Here is a 9,373-nt window from a genome sequence, read left to right as displayed (position 1 = left end):
TGAGCAGGGAGGCTGGGGATCAGGGCTCCAAAGGGAGTGAAAGGTGGGGGGCAGAAGATGGCATCCAGGAACAAGGAAGAAGTAGGATTGCTTCCAGTACAACTGGTGCAGGCACTGTGCCTGTTTGGGTACAGGGATGATAGAGAGGGTGGCGCAGGTTTGTCACAGCTGCTGGGCAGGACAGACCAGATCATCCGGGACCACAGAGAGCCATGCTGGGCTTTGGCTCAGGAAGGTGGAGGTCACAGAGAGCGAAGAAGAAGATGCCCTACAATGAGTCAAGGTGACAGGCACCGTGCAGGGACAGGATAAGCCAGATGGCCGTGTTAGTATCCACCTGGGATGGCAATGAGGTGCTCAAATGAAAATGTAAATAAACACAAGCGGAAGTCCGTTTCATCCCAGACTTTGCTGGTGGTACAGGATCATTAAGCACAGTGTCCTGAGCTCATTCGGCTGGGAGCAGGATGAAGTAGATCCCTTCATCGTGGTCTGGCTACGTTCAGGGCAAAACCACAAAGTATGTTTTTAAAACTAACACACATTTAATAAGACCTAGGGTGTCTTGAAGAGATTTGACAGTGTTGAGAGTCATACAACTTTATGGTGAGAATTCACTCTCCAGGGATAATTTATTTCAATTAGCCACATTTTAATCTTTCTCTAAATTGAAACGGTAATGTAGATATCTAGAAGTGAGGTTATAAAAATTACTGTACTGTGAGTTACATTTAAAAAAATTATTATAATAAAAAATATATTGCCTTTAAATCCCTTGTATTTTCTCCCCCTCACTTTGAACATACTTGTCCCATCATTCTGGCCATTTTCCGAAGCAGTTCTGAAAACATCTGAATACTAGCATAATTATTTTCTTCTCTCAAAAAATTAAAAAGTATTATTTGTATTTACAGTGACATGTCAAGACTGAAAATTAAGCCCGGCTAGCTTTTGGCTGACAAACAATTGGCAAGCTCACAAGTTAGAATTTATAATCGCAGTGTGAAGTTGATGCCTTTGTTAATTTAAGGAAGAGTCAGCCTATAAAAGGATAAGATTGGATTGTAGCTAGAGATTGCAAATCTTGCGTCCATTCAGATTTTTGCCAGCAGGTAATTAATGACTTTTCCGAAGGCGGGTGTTTAGAGAGGAAGTGTGAACACAAATGTTGTGTGTTTATTTACTTCCTTAGTATGACTAGCACATGTTTAATGATCTATAAATTGATCCATAGTCCATCCAATGGTGTTAGGAATACACAACCTTTAAATGCTTTTGTCCAAAGTGTCCGTCAATCCATCCCAGCGACCCACCCCTATGTTACAGTTCCTGCTGTCTGAGTTATAACAGCTACCCTGGGAATCTTGTCTGAACAGCAAGCTGACTGCTGTTCACAGTCAGATCTGCTCTTTCCCACCCCCAAACATACACAAAAGATTTTTGTCATTCTTGGCATTGGGCAATAGCAGCAGTGAGACCTGCCAGCAGAGCTCGGAGGCAGAATGTCCCTCCACCTGTTCTGCGCTCTGAGACGGCTTCCAAGAGCGGGCTGGGTGGGGGCTGCTTCCTTGAATGGCAGCTGAATGCACCAGCAGGCCCTTGGCAGCGAGGCCCGGGCACTGAAGCCGGGCATTCAGGAGAGCTAAATGGAGACGAGAAACTTGAGCGAACCGCTTCCTGGAACATCAAGAACCTGAATGGGAAATTCACAAGGACCAGATTCACTCTATTCTTAGACCAGCGGAGGTCAGATTTCCAAGACTCTATTTATTCAGAGCTTCTCCCTAAAAAGTGCCTGGCAATGCAGAAGGACAATAAAAATACTCCCTTTTCTTTTAGAAAATGTTAATTTACTTATTGTTTTGTTATGCTCCTGCTTAAGAGTATTTTTTTTTTTTGCCACTCTATAGTGACAGCTTGGTACCCCAAATCAAACAGAATTATGATGGTGAGATTCATTTAAAGGAGACAAATAAAAACGATATATTGTACACCAGTTCTCCAAGATGAATGCCATTGTTATGTATCACAAACACATGCTAATTAAAAGTAAAAGAAATAAGAAAAGTGAGCCAGCCTTCCGGGTAAGTGGCATGAACTGTGGGTGCACCCAGGAGAGAACAATTCAGTGTCTCCCTTGAGTCTAACAGTGCACGGGCTGAGAATCAAACTTACCACCCCTCCTCTCCATTAGCAACTGGATGGTTTCAAGGGCAGCTGGAGTTGATAGCAACTAAGGTACATAAAGCAACTAAATGTTTCTATTTTGGGGTTGATTATGCTGACCTGGGGTCAGAGGTCGGAGTGTCTCCAGGGAGAATGACAGTATGCAATATAGCAAACATGGGAGACTTCCTTCTATCTTGTCTTTGAAGGCCAATATTGTTTTCACTGTTTTGCTTTGTTGTGATTGATTTTGCTCTGTTCAATATTTTGGTTTGATTGGTTCTATAGTATTCTGTTTCTGGTTTGATTTTGCTATATCTGATTGAATGGACAACTATTGTGAAGATAACAAGATATACTATGGTACCTATTACTGTTATCCCAGTATCCTGCCCTGAAGGTCTATACCAATTTCACTCTATTGTCTTGATTGGCCTTGTTCTGTCCTGTTTTGTTGTATTTTACTGTCTTTAAAATAAAAAAAAAATAAGTAAAGTATTTCACATCTCAAGGGACAGTCCTTCACTGAGGGGTTCTGGCTGCATCAGCTTGCTCTCATATCTTTCATTGGTGTGGTAACAGGGCCAGTGTCCCTAGGTGTAGCAGGAATAATGACCCACGTGGAGAAACCCTTACCAGCAAGGGGAATGAGTTGACAGCAAAAGACAGAACAGAAGTTGTTAATTCTATGTTCTCTATCTGGTGCTTCCTGGAACTCTAGTTTCAAACCCAGAGTCCCCAAAATCCTAGCATTTGAGGAAAGTTCCAACAAGCACCTGCTGAGAGACAAAAATTCTCCCACTAATTTCAATTTTTCAGAAAGCTTCAAAATAGTTGTTTGCTGATTCAAAATACAACCTCAAGGTTGACTTTTAGTTGGGAAAAAGAAATCTAAACCCCTTGGTTTCCTCCTGGGAAGATAAACTCATTTTTGTTTAATAAAGATATTTGTTTATAAACAACATCCCTCAAAACAGGAATTTCATGGAGCAAATTATTTTAACAGAAGCTTTTTAGGCGAGTGTGATGTACATTTGTAATCCCACACTTGGGAGGCTGAGGCAGAAAGACCACTGCAAGCTTGAGCCAGCCTAGGCTACATAGTGAGCTCAAGCCTGAGTTACATAGACTGGCCTAAGAAAACTAAGTAAAGAAAGGATGTCATTTTTGAAAACATTCGTTAAAAAATTTACAAACAGTGGCTAACTTTCCATTAGATTTCGTATCTAATTTGAAATCCTGAAAGCTTATAAATACTGTCCTAGGTGAGGCTGTGGGAAATTTCAGGCTTCCTCCGCTGAGTGTGTGGTGAGTGTGGTTTATGGGGTCCCTAACACTGGCCTGACTCCCTAGAACTGGGAGGAAGTGGCTGGAATTCACTAGAAGAGGATCTGGCTTGAGTCCAGCAAACTTCTCCTAGAGATGTGGATTCTTCAGCAAGGTTTTATCAAAATAAAGGCAAAAGGTGCATGGACTCCACAAACTCAACCAATGTGCACAGCTGTGTTTATGATGAGCCTCTCTCTGTCCGGGCAGCAATAACAAAATCACTTGTTTTTCAAGCCCTACAGAGGTATATTTGTTCCTTAAATTGTCCAACATTGGTCATATATCTCTCACATCCCAGACTCTGGGCCAAGGCTGGGAACAGAAAGACAAGTAAGACTCCTGGATATTAACAACTGATCAGGTTGCTCATCTGAGTTACCCTGACATCCAGCTGGGACTCAGATCCCCAACCTTCTCCCCACTGAAAAGATTGCACCCAGACTGCTCCTGGGACAGTTTCTCTACTCCATAGGTCCCATGGGCTTTAGGTTCTACACAGCTGGCTTCCCCAGCCAGCTCCTCTAAGAGTCTAGTGTCTTGTCCCAGACCAGATGCTGTTTAAAAGCTCTGATTTTCTTTCATTCTGGGTAGCTCTCATTCATGCCTGATAAGAGATAAAGAAACAGGGGCCACGGTCCTTTGTGGGATGCCCCCCACTCACCATGCAGGCCTCCAGACTTCACAAAATCCATCCTCAAATCACCAATCTTGTTATGTGACGGGATGAGCATGAAGGATATTGTACTTCAGCCTTGCAAGATGTTACCATGGGAGGACCCTGGCTGACGGGTAACAAAATCACTGTGTCTTATTTATCACACCTGTGTGTGAATCTGTAATTATCCCTTATAAAAAGTTTAACTCAAAAACGAATAAACAAATGAATCCAGAGCACAAATTACTTAGCTTGTGTTATGATTTGTGTCTAGATGTCCCCCCAAAGCATCACAGTCATGGGGTACAGGCTTTTTAGAGATGGATGAATCTAGAGTTTGTGAGCTGGGATTAAGTATGTGGATGCTGTACCCACCTTAAGACAGGTAACTTGCATGCAATATAAGGGACAGAAAGAAGTTTGTCTTCTCTCTCCCTTGTTGCTTTTGCTGTCTTCTGCTGCTCTGAACTGTTCCCCATCTGCCTTGGAGCCAGTTGATTATGGATTGAAATCTCTACAAACAGTGAGCAAAAATAAACCTTTTCCCCTTTAACCTCAGATGTTGGGTATTTTTGTCTCAGCAATAAGAGAAAAGTAACTAAGACAGCCTATCATTCTCCTCCTCTTAAAATTGCAGTATAGCTAAATAAAAATCTATCAGTGGCCACCAGTGAGGTTCTGTGGCTTGCGTATTCATGGACCCAGGCAGGTAGACCAGGAGACCTGCAAATGTGACAGAGGAAACTGACTCCCCTGATATAAGCAACCAGGAAAATGTGAGTCATCATACAGTGACGAGTCTCGAGTAGGGTATTCCCAGGATCAGTTAGCACAGTACTTCACTGTTCATAGTTGGGGACCACAGTTCTATCAGCTTCTACCCTGTTCTCTTCTCCACGGCAGCTTAGTCCTCAAGCTGGCTCAGGTGTGGGTACCAGATGGATGCTGTCACACTGCATTCCACGTGCAGCTGTGAACATAATCTCTTTTCATAAACTTCATTTTAAGAGAGGGGGGATTGCCATTGTCCCTATGTGGATGGATCCTTGTATGGCTGTGAAGGTTAAATGTCAGATTAATTGGCTTGGGTTCCACCTAGGGAAGTGGTGGAGCACATATTTCTAGGTGAGTCTGAGTGGGTCATGGAGAGGTGAATGGGGGACTATATTTGGTCTTTGGCCCCTTCCTCTCTGACACTGTTCCTCTGCTCTACTTTCCAGTCACCATGAACTAAGCATCTGGTACCACACCGCACTCTTCCACCATGATGTCTCTGCCCTGTCTCCAGCCAACCATGGACCAAATCATTGGAAACCATGAGCCAAATTAAACGTCACTTCCTTAGATTGTGAGTGTCAGATATTGTGTCCCAATGATGAGAAAACTAACATATCTTGAAAGGGGTGATCATTAAACCTGGTGGGAAAAAAATCATGCTTTACGGATGAGTCAGAGCAAGGACTGGGGATGGGCAGCAACTCATCACCACCAAGCATGGCTTTAGGCCATGAAGAAGGAGATGGAAAGGCAGTGGGAACCGGGAGAAAAGCTCTTTGATAGCCTGTTCTGATTCCACGCCATGGAAGACAATGGTCCAGCTTGCCAAGTAGGCCTGGGAAATGCAAAAGTGAGTGGGATGTAAGAAAGAGCGGTCACCATCACTGGAACCCAGAGAATGAACTTCCGAAAAGGAGGCTGCAGGTCTGTCACAGTTGCACTTGTTATAAAGGATCCTGGCTTGGGTTTAAAGATGAGAAAAGTTTTTTATGTCATTTTTCTTTGCTTGCATTGCATCCAATTAAGGTGAAATAATGCTTAAGAAGTGAGTATGGTGGCACATGCCTGTAATCTCAGCACTCTGGGAGACTGAGACCAGAGAATCACAAGTTCAAGCCCAGCCTGGGCACGTTAGTGACTTAGCAAGACCCTGTCTCAAAATAAAAAATAATAATAATAAGAAGAAAAATGCATTGGGAATGTAGCTCAGTGAAATGCCCTGGGTTCAATCCTTAGTGCTGAAAAAACAATGCTTAAGGGCTTTTTAAAAATAAAAAATGAAGAAATATAATACCTCCTTTTAAAATTATTTCTTTTTGACATTCCAAAGATTTCTTTTTTTTAATTACTCCAACTTTGTGACATATAAATGTAATGCCCACTGGAGGGTCTCGTGGGACAAGAGTCAGTCTGTGCATTAGAAGATGTAGCCACATTCAGTGAGAGTGGAAGGATGCAGAATATGTGAAGGTGAGGGGTATTTACTACCTCCCTGACTACAGACACCAGGAGCAGATCCCCAATCTCTTTCTGTATTCCCATTGCCTGTCACAGAGTCGATGCTCAATAAATACCTGTTGAATTCATTAAAACTTCCCTTCTCTACTACCAAACAATAAAAACCTGGCTATAGTATTCCTGGCAGACAGTTTTAAGAAGAAAGGAGGAGCTGGAGGTCTCTCTGTGTCATTCTGATGTCACATACTCCCACTCATTTGGGTCCTGAATGTCAGGTTTCCCAGGTGACCTCTGCAGGGACCTAAGCCCTGGAGACAGGAACCTGCTGTCCCAATCAGGGTAGCAAATGCTGAGCAAGAGGCAGGGCCTCGCCATCACCCAGCAGAGGAGGCAGGAGGCAGTGGGGCTGGGATCCCCACTCTGTCTCGCTGCAGACCTGGAGGGCCAGTGCAGCTGTGATGCAGGCCAAAGGTTCCTCCCAGGCCTGGGCCAGTGGGAGGAGCATAAACACACACTATGGAGCCCATCACAAATTTTAAAACATGGAGAAAATTATTCCTTTCCCCTAGAGCAATTTCACTACCAACCTTTGTTATGTTTTGCTGCTGTTACTGTTGCTGCTATTATTATTGTGTTTATTTGTTTGTTTTGTCAATTGGTTAACTGTCAATATCTTGAGACAAGGTCTCATTCTGTGGTTCAGTTTGGCCTTGACCTCATGGCAATGCTCCTGCCTTAGTCTCATGAGTGCAGGGATCACAGTCCCCGCTTTTTTTTTCTTTATTCTTTTTCTTTTTCCCTTCTTTATTTTTTTATGCTTCTTTTTCTCCTGTCTCCTCAGTTTCCTCTACCATGAAACTGATATTTTGTTAAGAAAAATATAATTTAATATTTGAGACCCAGTTTTGCATGATTTTCTGACCCTTCCTAGAAAATTACTCTTCCATCCTACATTGATGTTCATAATAATTTATGAAGATGAAAGGCTCCAAATAAGTGTACAATGAATGCATGAAGAGGAATAAACCAATTATTTAAAGGCTTAACATTTTTGCACACTGGGCTCTACCACTTTAGTTCAACTTGATGCCATTGCCCTGGGAATTCCTAAGATTACAACTGCCATCTCTGCCTTACAGGCTTCCTTTATCTGCACAGACCTTTCCTGTCCTGTGTTTTCTTTCCCCTGAGGCCCATTACAAGGCACTTGATGTTGGCTTGATGTTTATTAGGGGGAAAGGGAGCAGGAGACCTTATTTAAAAAAAAAAAAAAAAAAAAAAAACTAATGTGAACCCAAGTGTTTGGGGAAAGGTGGAGGAAACAGGAAGTCATGAGATGTTGGCCCCGACCTAAATAGGCACACTTGTGTGGGGTAAAGTCTGGCGTGACTTCAAAATGAAGAATGTCTTCCTAGTAATCAATTTTCAAAACTCAGTGTGCCTGTACAAACATACCTATGACAGTGTGTATGACTTTGTAGATCTGAGTCACCAGTCCCAGGTGATTCAGGTATAATTTCCCACATGCCTAGGACTTCATGAAGCCACGTGTGTGCACATGCATGTATATGTGTGTGTTAAATTTCCATTGGTGTGACAACATACTGGAGAAAATCGACTTACAAGGAGGAAAGTCTTCTTTGTCTTATGGTTTCAGGGCATTCAGTCCATGGTTGGCTGGCTCTATTGCTTTGGGGTCTGTGGTAGAGGAAGCAGTCAGGAAGTAAAGGGGTAGATCCCAATGTCCCCTGCAAGAACATGCTCAGTGACTACCTTCCCTTTACCGTGTCCCATCTGGCACAGGTTCTACCATCTCCCATTCACCACAGGCTGAGGACTAACCCTCCCTCCTTTGACCCATGAAACTTTATGGGACATTAAAAACCCAAATTATACCCTTGTGGTTTCATTCAGTCCTTCAACAGTTCTACTAGGTTGGTGTCTTAATCAGCTCAGGAGGTAGCATAGGGCACAGACATTGTTTTTCTCCTAGTTCCAGACCCTGGCAGTCCAAGATCCAGGTTTTGGTGGGGTGGGTGAGTGGTGAGGTTCTCCAGGATGGCAGACAGCTATATTCTCACTGTGTGGTCACAATCGTGTCCTCTGTGCGAGAGAGAGAGAAAGAGAGAGAGAGAGAGAGAGAGAGAGAGAGAGAGAGAGAAAGAGAGAGAGAGAGAGAGAGAGAGAGAAACACTGGTGCCTCTTCTCAGAAAGATAGGACCCAGGCCCACTCTTCCTGTCGTATCCAACCCTAATTACTCCCTCACAGGCTCACATCCAAATGCAGCCATGTAGGGAGCTAGGGCTTAATGTTATAAATTTGGGGGAGACACAAGCATTCAGTCTTCCACAGTAAGTAATGTTATTCTTCCCGTTTTTCAGATTAAGAGATTGATTGAGTAATTTGAGCCCAGACAGACCGAGTAATTTGCCCAAGGCCATCCAGCTGATAAATGGTGATTCCAGGTATGAAATTCAATGCCTGTGTTCTCAACCACCACTCTCTGCTGTCTCCCATCACCCAGCAGCCACCAGCACCATCCAGCCACATCTCCAGGCCCTGGTTTAACCATGTCACACTACTTTCAGAGATATGTCTGCTTTTTAAAAAATTCTGCCCTACAGGAAAAAAATCACTATTTTTATTTTATTACAAATAGATTTCTATATTGTCAAATTTAGAAATAACAATTTGTAATTATTAAAACCTAGCTTTGTTTTTGGCAATAAGGACTGAAACCAGGGCTTTTGCCCTGAGCTTCCTCCTCTGGAGGGTGGGTTAATTTTTGGCTCAATCTAGCTTTTAATATGTTTCTACATCTCAGTAACTCTAGTTACTGAGTGGAATTGTACTAGTCTAGCACATTCCAAACCCTGGGCTGCATCAGCAGCACTGCAAACAAATGAAGAAGAAAAGAAAGATGGAGAAGGGAAGGGGAAAGAGAGGAAGAGGAAGAAGAAGGTAGGAGGGGAGAAAGAGAAGGAGGA

The 9,373-nt window shown here is 43.0% G+C and overlaps 1 long non-coding RNA gene across 1 annotated transcript; it reads left to right on the top strand.

Annotated features, from left to right (window-relative positions):
* Positions 1 to 839: 839 nt before the first annotated feature.
* LOC134472357 (uncharacterized) lies at positions 840 to 9,007 on the top strand. The gene is made up of 3 exons (XR_010042166.1): positions 840 to 2,238; positions 5,371 to 5,498; positions 8,768 to 9,007. It is a non-coding gene; the product is annotated as an uncharacterized LOC134472357 (long non-coding RNA).
* Positions 9,008 to 9,373: the final 366 nt, after the last annotated feature.

The sequence above is a fragment of the Cavia porcellus genome, unplaced genomic scaffold, assembly GCF_034190915.1.
Source record: "Cavia porcellus strain 051 isolate PalLab524CR breed Dunkin Hartley unplaced genomic scaffold, mCavPor4.1 scaffold_23, whole genome shotgun sequence".
NCBI lineage: Eukaryota > Metazoa > Chordata > Mammalia > Rodentia > Caviidae > Cavia > Cavia porcellus.
Note: the sequence above shows the minus strand (reverse complement) of the source record. Positions and strands in the feature narration are given on the sequence as shown.